The sequence below is a fragment of the Moschus berezovskii genome, chromosome 23 (genome assembly GCF_049115385.1).
Source record: "Moschus berezovskii isolate FMDL1 chromosome 23, NW_MosBer_1.0, whole genome shotgun sequence".
NCBI classification, from domain to species: Eukaryota; Metazoa; Chordata; class Mammalia; order Artiodactyla; family Moschidae; genus Moschus; species Moschus berezovskii.
Window position 1 is genome coordinate 32,244,857 of NC_142482.1, and position 16,338 is coordinate 32,261,194.

A 16,338-nucleotide genomic window follows, 5' to 3' on the forward strand; every position below is an offset into this window, starting at 1 on the left:
TCAGAAAATGTGAAGGCACCCCACTGCCTGTGAGCTCGCAGAGGCACAAAGTAACTAGGCAACCAAATTGGTGTACCTGGGGGGTTCCACTAAAATCCCTATGTTCAAATTAAACAAATGAGGGGAAAGAGCGAGTAAATAAATTTTATTGTTTCTCAGACTCAATGAAAGTAGTTTTTTGTTTATTTCCTTTTCATACAATCATGGTTCACTTCAGTTATTTTTAGTAACTTCCCTTTGAACTCATTGTTTTAAAACTCGAAAGTAACTTGCATCAGAGTTTGAATATATTGTGAGGATAAGAAATGGGTGCTGTGCTTAGTAGCTCCGTCGTGTCCGACTCTTTGTGACCCCATGGACTGTAGCCTGCCATGCTCCTCTATCCATGGGGATTCTCCATGCAAAAATACTGGAGTGAATTGCCATGCCCTCCTCCAGAGGATCTTCCTAACCCAGGGCTCAAACCCAGGTCTCAATGCATTGCAGGTGGATTCTTTACCATCTGAGCCACCAGAGAAGTCCAAGAATACTGGAGTTGGTAGCTTGTCCCTTCTCCAGGGGATCTTCTGGACCCAGGAATCAAACCAGGGTCTCCTGCATTACAGGTAGATTCTTTACCAGCTGAGCTACAAAGGAAACCCCCAAGGAATGGGGGAACTCCATTAATTCATTTTCCTAGTAAACAAAGGTCAAAAATTGTAAAATTGCATTATTGGAAAATCTTAAAGCATACAGTTAGTCCATTTGTTCTTTATGAAATAAAGATAGTTAATGGAACTGAATCCTCTTTGGATGAACGAAGATTTCCAGGTGCTTCCAGATATTCAAAAGAGTGTTTGCATTTCAATATTCCAGAGAGGGGAACTTAAGACACCAGATTGGTAATAAAACCCTCACCGTAACTTGCTTTTTTATGATTCGTAATTATTTCTATTCCTGGGAACCTCATTTTGATTCATTACTTACTGGTATTAAAGATTTTTAATTTGGCCACTAGCTATTTTGCACATGAATATTTTTCTTCAAATCTTTAGTGTGAGAAATTTAGTTTGTGACCATGACATTTAAAAAAGGTAGTTTAGGTAGGGTTTGGTTTTTAAAAGTAAAGTGTTAGTCGCTCAGTCATGTCGCTCTTTGTGGCTCCATAGACCATAGCCCGCCAGGCTCCTCTGTCCATGGAATTCTCCAGACAAGAATACTGGAGTAGGATGCCATTCCCTTCTCCGGGGGATCTTCCTGACCCAGGGATCGAACCCGAGTCTCCCGCATTAGCAGGCAGATTCTTTACCGTCTGAGTCACCAGGGAAGCCCTCACCTTTCTTGTTCTCATTGTCTTTGGGTTTCCCAACCTCTTCCTGCCTTAGCTGGTTGACCACACACAAAGACACCCATCTCACATTTCCACATTCACAGCCCTTTCCATGGAGACCCAGATTCAAGCTGTTCTAAAAATGGAGAGAAACTTGCTCAAAGGTCGCACATCTAAAAGCTCCGAGTGGGCATGCCCTCCACCTGAGTGTTTGCTCTGCACAGCAAGTGACTTCCTGCTTTGCAAACAAACTTCCTGCTTGGCAAACAAACGTTTCAAATTTTGGATTTTTACAATTCCAAAGAACCCTCCAAGTCACCATATTTTGACCACTTACAGAGCATAAACGAGGGCTTCTTTATGGCTCAGTAGTAAAGAATCTGCCTGCAATGCGGGAGACACAGGTGTGATCCCTGGAGAGGGAAGATCCCCTGAAGAAGGGAACAGCAACCCACTCCAGTATTCTTGCCTGGAGAATCCAATGGACAGAGGAGCCTGGTGGCCTATGGTCCACAGAGTCGCAAAGAGTCAGGCACAGCTAAGCACAGCACAGCAGCACAGGGCAAAATGACCCAGAATATCAGGAATACTTGGCTTTGATTTTCTTACACTATGGAAATATTTGAAAGTTAAAGAAGCATTATAGCAAAGAAGACAAGAGATTTCAATCATTCTTCCTCCCAAGAATTTTCAAATCAGCAGCTTTGGATTGCTGAGGATTGGCAGCTTTAACACTCCCTAGGTACTTGCTTGAAATGCAAACTCTTTAGGCAGAGTCCTAACCACTGGACTGCCAGGGAATTCTCTAAAAATGCAAATTTTTGAGCCCACTCCAGACCTGCAGAATCTAAAACTCTGGGAGTGGACCCAGATATCAGTGCTTAAACAAATGTTCAGGGGGTGATTCTGAGTCACAAGAAAGCTTAACAATCACTGAGATATAAAATGATTATTTTACCATAGTGCTTCTCAGTTTGCGAAAGTACTGGTGTCTGGTCTCCAGATCCAGGCCAGTAGAATCAGAAGCTGTGCCTCAATTTAGAGAAACACTGGCAGACAGACAGCTGCTGGGTTAGTTGACGGAAAGTCTCTCCTCTCTCTAAAGTGACATACAATTTGCTATTGCTGTTTAGTTGTTTCAGTTGTATTCGACTCTTTTGTGACCCCTTGGACAGTAGCCCGTCAGGCCCCTCTGTCCATGAGATCTCCCAGGCAAGAATACTGGAGTGCGTTGTCATTTCCTTCTCCGGGGATCTTCCTGACCCAGGGTTGACCGGCATCTCCTGCGTTGGCAGGCAGATTCTTTATCACTGAGCCACCTGGGAAGCTTGACATACAATTGTCTTCAGCTAAAACCCCAGATCATTAGGGCTTCTGCCTACCCTCCCACTTCACTTTTCTCCATCACTTTCTTCTCTTCTTACTTTCCCCTCTCTTACCCTCCTCGGGGCCCTGCCAGCACTGTGTTCTCCAGCCTCTGCCTAGAACTGCCTCCTTCCCCTCTCTTCACTGGTCTAATGCCCATTGTCTTTCAAGGCCCAAGTCAAGGTCACTCCAGACAAGAAGCTGCTTTAACTCCTAGTAGTGTGTACACCTCTGCCTCTTACTTGCCTCCATCAAGGCATTTCCTGAACTGCATTAAAAAGATTTGTGAATTCTTCTTCTGTCCTTTGATTCTCCTAGTTTCCACCCTCATGTCCAACGAAGGACCTTGTTTGTCAACTGCTATGTGCTGTGCACATAACAGACTGTAGTCTGGTGCTCAATTCCTGTTTGTTAATAATGACTCCCCAGGTGGCACATTATTAGAATCGCTATAAAGTGTTGAGAACATGGGCTTTGGCACCTGACTACCTTGGTTTACATCCTTTTTTAAAAAATTTATTTATTTTAATTGGAGGCTAATTACTTTACAATATTGTATTGGTTTTGCCATACATTGACATGAATCCGCCCTGGGTACTGGCTACGTAAGTTTGGACAAATTACTTAATCTCTTTTCCTCAGTGGTTGGTGTTGATGAAACTTTTGTTGTTATTTTTTTTACTGAAATATAGTTGATTTATAATGTTATGTTAATGTCTGTTGTACAGCAAAGGGATTCAGTTATACATATATTTACATATATACATATGCATTGTTTCTTAAAATATGCTTTTCCATTATAGTTCATCATAGGATGTTGAATATAGTCTTCTGTGCTGTGCAGTGGAAGTTTGTTTATTTGTTGTTATTTTTAATTGCTCTCTCTTGCTGAGAATGCACTCTGTCACAGGATCTGTGCTGAGTGCCTTTAAAAAAAACTGTGTGCATGATGTTTAATTTTCACAATAAGCTAGGAGCTGGTTAGCTCTTCCCGCTCGAGAAAGGGAAGCTTGGAAAGGTTAATCAACTTGCCAAGTCTCATTTAAAAATGACATAGATTGGCGATCAAAGAAATTGAAGAATCTGGGGTAGATCCAAATCCTAAACCCAGCTCTTGCGTCTATAATATATCATACTGAGACAAGCTGCCAAGACATAAACACACAAATTGTTAAAACTAACGGTGTGAAGGATGCTACAAAACGGTACAGGATTCTCTTCCAAACCTGGAGCCCACGAAAGGGCTACAAATTCAGGAGGAAGGATATTGCATCAAAGATGAGCCCAGATGGCAAAATCATTAAGGTCCCCAGTGGGGTGCACAGAAGATAGGGGTGCCCAGGGTCGTGTGCATGCATGTGTGCTCTCAGACGTGTCTGACTTTCCGACCTTGTGGACTGTAGCCCACCAGACTTCTCTGTCCGTGGGATTCTCCAGGCAAGAATACTGGAGTGGGTTGCCATGCCCTCCTCCAGGGGATCTTCCTGACTCAAGGATGGAGCCAGCATCTCTTGCATCTCCTGAATTGGCAGGCAGATTCTTTACCACTGCACCTCCTGCCCAGTATAGACACTTTTCTAAACACAGGTTGCCAGGTGTTTCCTACATATTGTTATTGATGCATAATAAAATGTCCATCAGACTTCAGAGGAACCATCTAAAGTGCTGGTTAAAAAATGTGGATTCCCCAGTCAATTCTACTTCCTGCTTCCAGCCCCACATTCCTCCTTGATTTCATAGATCTAGGTAGAGCCTGGCATTCTGCATATTGACCAGTGCTCCAGCCATCTCAGCTAAACTTGGACAAACCATGCTACCTATGGCTCATTTTTGCATGCCATTTCCTGCTCTTTTGTACTAATATTTTACATGCATTATTACAAAAACCTAATGTAGAGATTTAAAGGAATGACATTTTTCAACATAAATAGCAGTTCCTATGTTTTCTCTTCATAGCCCCAGGGAAGAGGTAGAATACTATCACCCCTTGGAGTTGGGTGAGCCTCTGGCCCCACCTTCTGAGACCTACCCCTGCTCCTGGGAGACAGGACCTTGAGTGGATTTGGTACTGACTCAGTGATAAGGCTGATTCTCCTGGGCTGCCCCTGGTTTTTTCTTCAAACAACTCAGCAAATCCATCTCCGTGGCTTCAAAAGACCTGCAGGTGCAGCTGGGGAAATTTTACGTAACGCCAGCTGCATAGTGAAGTGGAAAAACCCTGGCAAAATTATTAGTCCTGCTCCACCATGGCAACCCCACTGCAAGTGCATGAAAATTCAGCGTCATTCATGACACATTCAGACATTCTCCCTGAGGGAAAACTTAAATTCGACATGAAATCCAAGTTGTCATTCCTTTCTGCTTTTAAACAGAGACTGAATACTCAAATAGGAAGTGCTCAGAACTCTAACTTCCATCTTGAAGAAAAGTGAAATATTGTTAATAGTCTAAATGTGAGCTGTTTAACTTTTAAAATTAAATTCAAATATAATTTTTGCATTTTAAAATTTAAATATATATCTAAATAAAAATTTACTAATATCATTTATCCCCAAACAGTGAAGCCATTTACTGTTTACTGTTACTTAAGCTCAGGGACAAGTTCACTAAAGTGTCTGTTGAATGACACTTTGACATTCCCAACTCTTTATAATTTAGTGAAAAACCCAATGTTCCAAGAGCTGTGCTGGGGGTGAGGAATACAAAGATAAATGAGGAAGCATCTCTATGTTTTAGGAAATAAGAGAATACAATACAAAAGGCTCTATAAGGAAGGGTTGCGAGGATGCCTGAAAGACAAGTCAGCTCGCAGATGGAGAGACATGTAAAAAGGAAGTAATCTGGTAGCATTTCAGACAGACTTTGGATGATCAATGAGGGCTTCCCAGGTGGCGCTAGTGGTACAGAATCTGCCTGCCAAGGCAGGAAACACAAGAGATGCAGGATCTATTCCTGGGTTGGGAAGACAACCTGGAGTAGGAAATGGGAACCCACTTCAGTATTCTTGCTTAGAGAATTCCGTAGACAGAGAAGCCTGGCGGGCTACAGTCCATGGGGTCACAAAGAGTCGAACATGACTGAGTGACTGAGCACTTGGATGATCAATAGTTTACTCAACAGAGAAGGGAGAAAAGAGAACTCTGGACAGAGAGATGAATTTCAGCAGGGAGGTGACAGAAATGAAGAAGGGAAGGTGGTCCAGATCGTGGCCATTGGGAAGTGGCAGGAACAGTAGGTGAAAGGAACCTGCAAAGAAAACTGAGTAGTTAGAAAGCTAGGAGACTATGGAACCTCAGAAGGCAGGATGATAGCACAGAAGGTGGTAGTCCACAAGGTCAGATGCTGTAGACAAGGAAGTTAGGTGCGCTTGGGGTCATGGAGGTCACAGAGAGTCTTGGCAAGACATTTGCTAAGGTGTCCTGGGGGTCAGGGAGATGAGGAGACAGAACAGAGTCATTTGCTGGGTGAGTAGCTGGTGACGACACAGGACGTGAACATCAACAATTCTTTCTTGCATTTCACGGCGAGAAGAAAAGGAAGATGAAGAGTAGCTGCATGGTCAGTAAAGTGTTCTGCCACGAGGTGGTCCTATGCAGACTTAAATGATAGTGGAAAGAGCCAGAGGAGAGTGTAGTGAGGTAGTGATGCCATTGGGAGGGTGAGTGTGTGTGTGTGCTCAGTCGTGTCCAACTCTTTGTGACCCTATGGACTATAGCTTACCAGGCTCCTCTGTCTATGGGATTCTTCAGGCAAGAATGCTGGAGCGAGTTGCCATTTCCTTCTCCAGGGGATCGTCCCAATCCAGGGATCAAACCCTCCTCTCCTGTGTTTCCTGCCTTGGCAGGCAGGTTCTTTACCACTGTGCCATCTGAGAAGTCTATTGGGAATGTTGAGCTCTGGATGCAGTGAAGGGCAGTCTCTTCCTTGGAGGCAGGAAAAGAATGAGAAGAGATGGGTGTGGAAGAGGGAACTTCTGTGGAGCTGGGGTCGAGGGGCAATTTCCTCTGAGATGGCAGAGCGGTCTCCTGAGTGTGAGTCCCTGTGTGTGTGTGTGTGTGTGCTCACTTGGCCTGTTTTGGTGCTTGGAGAGCTGAGGACACTAGAGTCACCAGGAAAATGTGTCTGGGTATCATAATAGCATTTCTGGCTGCACAAGGGCTCAGGTTCCTCTTTTGATCTTTCTGGACTTTGATCACACAATTCCCTGACTGCTTTGTACTCTCACTACAAGGCATGAGTGTATGTGTTGGCATACAGGTATAAATACATCAGATGGGCTTGAACTTTCTCACAGGCAGAACTTCTGTTTTCCCTTGGTCCCTAGTGGAGTTCAGGCAGGTTGCCTATGCTCCATAAAGAACTTGGTTCATGAAAGATCTTTCCACTCATTTTACCGACACCAAAGGGGAATAACAACTATCATCCTAGGAGGAGCCTGCTCTGGGAACAGGGAATGGGGACAGGGAACTAAAATTGGGTGAGCATTTTTACTATGAAAGTATGTTTTGGTAAATAAAGCACAAATTGTGTCTGGTCTGAACAATGATTGGGTGTATGTAGTTAATACCGAAAGAGAACTTTAGAAAAGAAGAAAGTTTTATTATGGTTGGAGCGGGGAGACTGGGGAAAGAGGTAATTAGGGAGTTTGGGATGGACAAGTACACACTGCTATATTTAAAATGGATAACCAACAAGGACCTACTGTACAGCAGAGGGAACTCTGCTCAGTGTTATGTGGCAGCCTGGATGGCAGGGTTGTTTGTGGGAGAATAGATGCATGTATATGATGGCTGAGTCCCTTTGCTGTCTACCTGAAACTATCAAAACACTGTTAATTGGCTATACTCCAATACAAAAGAAAAAGTTTTTTTTAAAAAGTAAGTTTTATGTTTTATTACCTATCTCCTCTCCACTAACACACACACACACATACATATGCATACACATGCATACACACACATATATACAAACACATACACATATATACACATAAATACATATACACATATACATATATACACATATATACAAGCATGTCTGCATATGCACCTGTGGGTGCCCCCACACAACCCAAGTCTGCAAACTTTCTGCTTTCTCAAAGGCAGACAGACGGACTTGTCTGCGATGGGGCAGGCGGATAGAAGAAAGGGTTAAGCAAGGCTCTCGAGCAATGCTTCCACTTGTCCTTTGAGGAGTAACAAAGAAAGGAAGCACAGCCTTGGTGGAAGGAAATTCCCAGGCCCTACTTCGGACATTCGCGACCTGCCCTGTGAACCCCTGAGGAGTGTCTGATAATAAACACTTGCAAACAAAACAATCCATAAAGGCGTTTTTTACTAACATTTGCACATTTTTCACCAAAGGACTAGAGCACCTTTTCCTGCATCTGAGGGCCCAGAGGAGGCCTGGCCATCCACCTGCTGACAAAGCCCAACCATCTCATTCAGGCTCAGGGCTGGCGTTTCTCTGTGCAGGTCCCCTGGGATGTCTGATCATGTCAGACCCCATCCTCTCAGGCGGCTGCTGGGATACAGACAGTCGACCCCACAGGGCAGGTATGGACCCCTGCTTGCAAATTTGAGACCCACTCTTCCTCTTCCCTGCTAATCCCTGACACAGCCCTGAGCGTGGCAGCCTTGACCTTCCCCCGGGTGGGGAGAGATTGTCAAAGGCCTGAAAACTCTCCTAGCATAGTGTGTCCATTTAGTAACAAACGAGGATTCTTCCTCTGCAAGGGCAAAAAAGCCAGACCAAAACAAAACAAAAGCAAAAAACACAAACCCTTCAAACAACAAAACTCCCTGGAGACTTGATGGCAAATATTCTTCCAAGAGGGCTACCCAGGTGGCACGGTGGTAAAGAATCTGTTTGCCAATGCGGGAGATGTGTATTCCATCCCTGGGTAGGGAAGATTCCCTGGAGAAGGAAATGGGAACCCGCCTCAATGTTCTTTGCCTGGAGAATTCCATGCACAGAGGAGCCTGGTGGGCTACAGTCCATGGGGCGGCAAAAGAGTTGGACATGACTTAGCAACTAAATGTAACAAATTGTATGTCCCTGGTGGTTCAGAGGTTAAAACGTCTGCCTGGAATGCGGGAGACCTGGGTTCAATCCCTGGGTTGGGAAGATCCCCTGGAGAAGGAAATGGCAACCCACTCCAGTACTCTTGCCTGGAGAATTCCATGGGGGGAAGAGCCTGGTAAGCTACAGTCCATGGGGTCCGAAAGAGTTGGGTACAACTGAGTGATTTCACTTTCTTCTTTCTTTCTTTAGAGAGAGGAAAGATTTTCCACCAACTAACCCAGCACTAACCGATATTCTTACAATAGTTTCTTAGAGTCAACTTAAAGGATATTAGGGCCAAAATACAAAATTTTAAGCAGAAGTCAAGTTTGGGTCAGTTTATTTGTAATACTGCATGTTATTTCTCGTCAAACTAATAGGATGTGAGGTTTGTTGCATCCATTTCGCAGATAAATCAAAAATCAGAAACTAGTCTAGGATAATGGGAAAGATCTACGTGGCTCAGGTGTCAGATTCCTTTCCGCGTGTGTGTGTGTGTGTGTGTGTGTGTGTGTGTGTGTGTGTGTGTGTTGGGGCTGTGTGTATCGGCATCTATGCTTAAACATATATATATATATAATATGCTTTAAAACCACTTTATTAATTGCAATCTAACCCAGAGTTAGCCCCATTTCTGGGCTAGACCAGAGTCCACTTCACGACAGGGGTGAGGATTGAGGACATCCACAGCCACAAATAGAAAGCTGAACCTTTGTTTCTGAAATGCCATCCGTGGTCTCTGAGATATTTTTAGATGAAATAATCCTACACATCTACTCATTTGAATGTGCCCGGAGCTGCCGGGGCGACCTGCACAGTGACCCCGGCCCTGAGGACCGTGTAGACTTAAGGAGTGACAGGTTCCAGACTGCACGGTGGGCGGGGTCACCCGGAGCCCTGCACTCCGGCCCCGCATTGCCCTTTGTACTGTAACAATGAGCGGAAGCGCCGGCTTGTTAGAGGAAATTCCCAGGGCCTTAGTTTGGACATTAGACTGTTGCTTTGCTATGCTGTGCTGCTGATGTGCATCTAAAAATAAACATGCTGCTCTGCATGGATTTCTCTGATTTTTGTCCTCCATAGTTGATTATATTTCAAAAAGATTTTTTTAAAATTGTTTTCAAGAAACTTAGATAAACCTGGGGAATAAAATATACTGTAGTTTTGTTTTGATTTGACAAAACACATCATCCGTTGATGTCCGCTTCTGGTGAAAGAACGACAGTTTCTTTTCCCTGAGATTTCAAAACAAAGACTGCGAAAACTAAAAGCATGCGAAGATGCTGCCCAAGCGACCGCAGAAAGATGTGAGGGATAAAAATGACAAGACCAGAAAGTTCTTCTGAGTCCTGGAAGGATGAAGTATGAGCAAAACACCCTAGGGAGCAGTGGATGCTGAGTACAGGTCCCTCTCCGCCTAAGCTAAATTCTCCTTTTTATAAAAGCCTCCAGGTCCTTAGCGGGCAGAGAGGCTGTTATCATGTGGCTCACTTAGCAGAAAAGGAGAGGTGGGTGGGAAACAATGGTTGGTGAACTTAGAGCAGGCAGCCAGCTGCAGCCAGCTCTCCTCTTCCCCTCAAAGGGAAATACTTCACTCACAATCCCTGCAATTTAGAAGATGTCATTACTTTATTTTGCACTTCTTAAAAGTAGATTTCTGGCATAGAGAATGGACTTGTGGACCCAGTAGGGGGAAAGAGAGGGTGGATGAATTGGGAGAGTAGCAGTACCATGTGTAAAATAGATAGCTAGTGGGAAGTTACTGTGTGGCGCATGGAGCTCAGCCAGTGCTCTGTGATGACTTAGAGGGGTGGGAAGGAGGCTCAAATGGGAAGGGGGGATACATTGATATTCATCCTTCCAGCGGACTCACCTTGTTGTATGGCAGAAACCAACACAATGTTGTAAAGCAATTATCCTCCAGTTAAAAATGAAAAATTTTTTAAAAATTAGATTTCTGGAAGATAAAGAATACATATTCATATTGTTGTGATTTTGTTTTATAGATAGAACAGAAATCAAGGACAAAGATCTGAGTTTTGCTATTACTTGCCTGACCCCAGTGCAGCTGAAAATATCCCCAAATGTGACAATTTTCCATCAAATAGGGATCTGTTTGTAACACAAGGAGTAACCCACAATCCGGTTAAAGAGTAACCCAAGAAGAGCAGTTTGAAGTGAACTTTTCCCATCTCATTGTTCTCGTTTCTGGTTTTCTTTTCCTGGAAGTCCAACCTTTTGATTGTTGCTGCAAAGCCCCTATTTAAAAAGTATCACAGATGATAGGTAGGGCTAGCTAGTCAAAAGGCAGCCTCAGGCACTCTGTAGCCTGATAATTTTTTTTTTTTTTTTTGGTATACCTTTATTTTGTGGCTTGGACTTGAACCCTAACATCACAAGGCTCTTAGCAGATTTGAGCGGGAAAGACCTTGAGGTCATCACCCACACTCCACCCAGTGCGGGCATCCCTTTGGGAACATCCCGGCCATGCTTCCAGGGTCCTGGAATACTGCCCAGAACAGGGCGTTCACCCTGCCACAAGGCAGCTCACCCAGCTTAGACAATTCTGATGGTGTGTAAATCATTCTGTACATTGAGGTAAGACTTTTTACCTTATAATTTCCACTAATGTTGACCTCTTTTCCCACACACAACCATCTTTAAAAATTTGAAGGCAGCCTTCATTGGCTACAGGGCTTCCCCGGTGACCCAAATGGTAAAGAATCTGCCTGCAATGCAGGAGACCTGGGTTCAATCCCTGGGTCAAGAAGATCCCTTGGAGAAGGGAATGGCAACCCACTCCAGTGTTCTTGCCTGGAGAATTCCATGGACAGAGGAGCCTGGCGGGCTATAGTCAGTGGGGTCACAAAGAGACAGACACAGCTAAGTGGCTAACACTTTAGCTTTCGAGGACCACAAGAGTTACTTCTTACTTCAAATACCCCCTTGTTCCTTCAACTATTCTGCACATGACATTTTTTATCATTTTCACCGTCTTGGTTAGCTTCCTCTTTTCAGATCTGATGTATTTTTTGAGGCAACATATACAGTACTTTATAAATAAATAATCTTCTTTACAACCTTGCTTGGTAAATATTATCTGCATTTTCAGAAACAAATCTGTCTCGATATATAACCACTTATTAAAGGAAGTGGCAGATGGAGGATTCAGAAGTGAGTCTGCCTCTTTCTAAGCCCACTCTATGCCTTTGATGAAAAAAAATGTTGATCTGGTATAGGCAAGCTTGATCTCAGACACATCCCAAGACTCACGACAGACCCACGACACTTCACGCAGGCGAACCTCTTTTTTCTGTTGCTACAAGGTGTGCTTGAGAGGCTAGGAAATGACCAGCAGAAAACACTTTGCCTGCTAGGAGGCAGTTATTGGCAAGGTGGTTGTGCAGGAAATGTTGAGGCAAAGAGATGCTCAAGGAATAGGAATCAAGAAGGAACTCAGGATGTCTGGAAGGCATTTCATTTGGAAGCGTCACACAATGATGGAGCAGGAAGAGAAGGCTCAGACAGGGGAAGGGTGGTCCCTTGCAAAAGCCTAAAGAGTCTACTGCAGCCTAAGCCTAGTGGTTGTGTCTGGAGAACAATTAGAAAGTATTTGTTTCCTCCCAGCTGTGTATGCACTCCATGAAGGTACAAAGCTTGGGGACAAAGGATACCATGGCTGGCTCCCAACCTCTGATTCTAGGTGAAATGAACACAAATTAGAAAAAACGCAGTGTAATCAGGAAGGGAGTCCTTGCAGCCTTGTCGCACACAATCGGGGTCAGGGATGTCTTCTTTGTTCTGTGTCTTATAGGTTCCTGGATTTTTCGCGCATACTTTGTGGAGCTACTTCCTTCCCTTCTCCTGGCTGCGTTCCAAAAGCAGAGATTGCCTGAGGATGACACTGCCTCCCTCCTCAGCTGCCTTACTTCAAACCAGCTCTCCACCCAACAGCGAATGCCAAGTGGACTCCTCAAAGCTGCAGGGCACTGCTCCCTGGAAGCCACTGCCACATTGTGTTCCATGGAAGTTGCCAAGGACAAAGTAATGGTAAAGCCCCTGGGCATATGAAATGACTTCCTGAAGATCTCCTCTTTGACAGTCTGAGCCCTGCCTTTCAAGTCCTCTGGTGACATAAAGTCCCTGGATAGTATCTTCTCTGTTCACTCATGAAGACAGGGGCCTCTTTTCCTTATCGCTCTCTGTCTTGTTCACCAGTTGAGAAAATCCAGGTCCACAGATGGATGTGGCCCCACCCAAGGTCACTTGGCAAGGGAGTTGCAGGTATTGGACTAAATCAGATGCTGAAACACAGCCCAACTTACTTTCTACTAAATCATTTTGCCTTCGAACTCCTGCTGTCTTTACTTGGATGTGCCAGCTTTGGTTAGAGATGAGGCTTTCAGTTTTCCTTCAGGCTTTTTAAAAGCAGCATGATCAAGGAGAATAAAAAACCACATCCTCTCTATGGGCAACTGCGTGGAGGCAGAACTCACATCTCTGTCTTCGGCCATCACATTTCTTGAGTGTAACCCTGAAACTGGTGTGGGAAAGCTGTTCGATACACATTTGCTGAAAAATGAGTAAGTCTCTGTCTCGGAGTGGTAAAGAATGGGGGACATTGATAGAGAAACACCTCCTGGGAGAAGCTATTAATAGTGAAATTAAAAAAAAAAAGATTCAAAAAGATATGGCACATGGAAGGTACTCAAAATATGTGGTGAAGAAAAGAATCCAGCAAATTTCATAAAGGAGAGTGTGGGGAAATGTTATAGAGATTGGCAATCTCCTCGGAAAACTCCAAACTCAAGATCTCAGGCTGAAGATATGGGGTTCTTGGGACAATGTATCCATTCATGGATCCATCCATTCATTCTTTCATGAATTAAAAAACAGGAGTACAAGCTATGCACCTGGCATTGTTTCAAGGATTATGCATTCAGAAATCAATGACCAGTAACTCCTCAAGGATGAAACTAAACCTTGCCACCATCATTTAATGTACTAAGGGCTACGGCAGAAGCATTTTGCTAAGTGTCATAAAATCGCAGACTTGAGGCGCACTTAGTATAAGGTGGACTGGATGAGGCGGGAGGAGAAACAATCAGCCTGCAGTGGGTAGTTGGGTGGGAAAGATGAATGAAGTTATTGGGGACAGAGAGAACAGCACACCTAGACACTGGCAGGCAGCAGAACTCTCACATATTTGGAAGGTACTGGATACAGCTGGAAAGTCAGGAGTGAGAGGTGAGGCTGGCAGGATGATAACAATCAGAGTTTAAGCTGGGGCTTCACAAACCTTAGTGCATGTGAACTACACAGGGACCTGGTTAAAATGCAGATTCTGTCAATCTGGGAAGGGATGGAAAACTAACATCTCTAACAAGCTGCCCTTGCAGCTTGTCCTGAGGCAGCCGGTCCCGGGACAACCTTATAGGAAGCAAGGCTATAAGCAGTGGGGTGCAATGGAAGTACTTCACTGAAAAGTGACATTATCAGAATTGCGTTTCCCCAAGAACCCTATAGCAGAGTATGGAGAACAGAGTGGAAGGAGACTGGCTGGGGTGAAATACAGAAGTGGCAAGAAACTTTCAGCATCTGAAAGAAAGAAAGTTTAGGAAAGAAAAGAGCAGTAATGAAAAGAACGGTCAACATTCAAATAAACAAGTGCAAATTGACTGATATTTTATGGACTCACTATAAAATATTTCTCCTAACGAGTTGCTTGTGAGGACAAAAATGAAACAATAAAAACAGAAGAAGAAAAAAAAATCATAGAAACATGCTGTGTGTACTGTTATTTGAATAAGCCTTGACCAACTGCTCCACCTCCACCCTGCCACTTTGGGTCTCAGTGGACATATCATCTCAGGCCCCAGTAAGGATTGAAAAAGCAACCAGCTAAAGGGAGCAAGGCTTCCCAGGTGGCTCAGTGGTAAAGAATCTGCCTGCCAATGCAGGAGACAAGAGTTCGATCCCTGGGTAGGGAACATCCTCTAGAGAGGGAAATGGCAACCTACTCCAGTAATCTTGCCTGGGAAATCCCATGGACAGAAGAGCCCGGCACTACCCTCCATGGGGTGGTAAAGAGTTGGACACGACTTAGTGACTAAACAACAACAAGGGAAACAGGATCTTATAGATGATAATCAGAAGAGAACAAATAAAATTAGCCTTCTCAGCCATCACTTGAGAGGCGCTTGCATCTAGCTTCAGGAAGCTTCAGGAAGAACGACTGATTCACAGCAAGTTCTGGAAAATAACACAGCAGTCCACCAGATCCTGAACACAGTGCTTGTTCATTTCTTATAACTCAAAAGCACCCAAAATTAGAAACACCTATTTATATTTCTGTCAGAAAATCTCCTAGACATCTTTAACTGAAAGGAACAAAACTCACAAAGGACTGAAAAAAAAAAAAGAAAAATCTAAGGAGGGGCTTATATTGCTGAAAAGGAAAGGCAGGTGGTAAACTTTTTTTCTTTATACTGAAGCCTCCAAATGCAACTTCTCATGAGATTTCCCTCCAAAGAGAAGAAGACTCAGCTTCGTGTTCTAGGTACTCTGCTGGGCCGCATTCTTTATCCAAAGATGCACAAATTCAAAATCCCCAAAGGTCTTCTCCCCTCTCACTCTTTTCCCTCCACATTCCTGTAAATGAATAAGCCTCAACCAGATACACAGGTTGAAAACATACAGCCTACGAGAAAAGTCATGTGGACACACAATTCAGAACAGCCTGGTTCACAGTCAACAAGACAAAAGAAAATCCTTACAGGAACCCACCTTTCTCTTCTGTGCTTTGCAGGCTTCTGAAATTTAATCCTGTATTGGAAAGCCCCCAAAGAACCACTTTGAGAAGGTGGAACTGAAGGGCCTCCGGTTCAATATCAGCCGTGGGAGGGTGGGGTTTTCCCAAGACCAGACTCCAGCTCCTCGGATTCACAGGGACCTCAGGGAGCAGAGGTGAACTGCCGTCTAGTCTCTGCTGCAGGAAGAAGCCGACAGACTCAGTGTGGCTGGAGGTGGGGGCGGAGGCTGGGGGAAGGGAAGTTATACAGGAGCCCGTGTTAAATCTCTTCACGATTTCCTGTATTAGGTGCTGGTTGCTTCTCTCCAGGCTCCCTGGAGGAAATAAGACATTTAAACGTGTCCTTTGGCCACTGGCAAGAAGAGAATAAACATGCTAAGAATCGTAGAAATGAGAATTTGCAGGACTGGTGGGCCAGCTAGCTTAACCTTGCACCAAGTGCTTTCTTCCTGAAGTTTCTCCAAGTGTTTAACTCTGCAAAAGTCAAGAACGTCCTCATCCTCTTCTAGGGAGCTGAAGAATTTTCTGGCCGCACTCCAGATGCCGTGATGTGGAGCCATTGGTCAGAGGCAGGCGGGAACAGGCCTGGGAAGGGTCGGCTAGCCAGCGAGAGACAGACCCTATTAGCTCTGACCCTGGAAACGCTGATGACAGCCTGTGTCTAATTCTGGAACACTTCCTCAAACTCTCTGGCCATGTTCCCCTAGGGTTCAAAGAATTCTCTGAGGGCTAATATCTACAGATTGCTAGAAACAGGACTCCTCTCGACATAGCTGGTGGGGTTCAGTGC

The 16,338-nt window shown here is 44.4% G+C and overlaps 1 protein-coding gene across 1 annotated transcript in view; it reads right to left on the minus strand.

Annotated features, from left to right (window-relative positions):
- Positions 1-16,004, minus strand: part of ADGRF5 (adhesion G protein-coupled receptor F5) — a 106,987-nt gene extending 90,983 nt beyond the window's left edge. The window contains exon 1 of the mRNA XM_055405885.2: positions 15,524-16,004. The gene's annotated coding sequence lies outside the window, so the exon portion shown is untranslated. The remainder of the gene's footprint in view (positions 1-15,523) is intronic.
- Between the last annotated feature and the right edge of the window lie 334 nt (positions 16,005-16,338).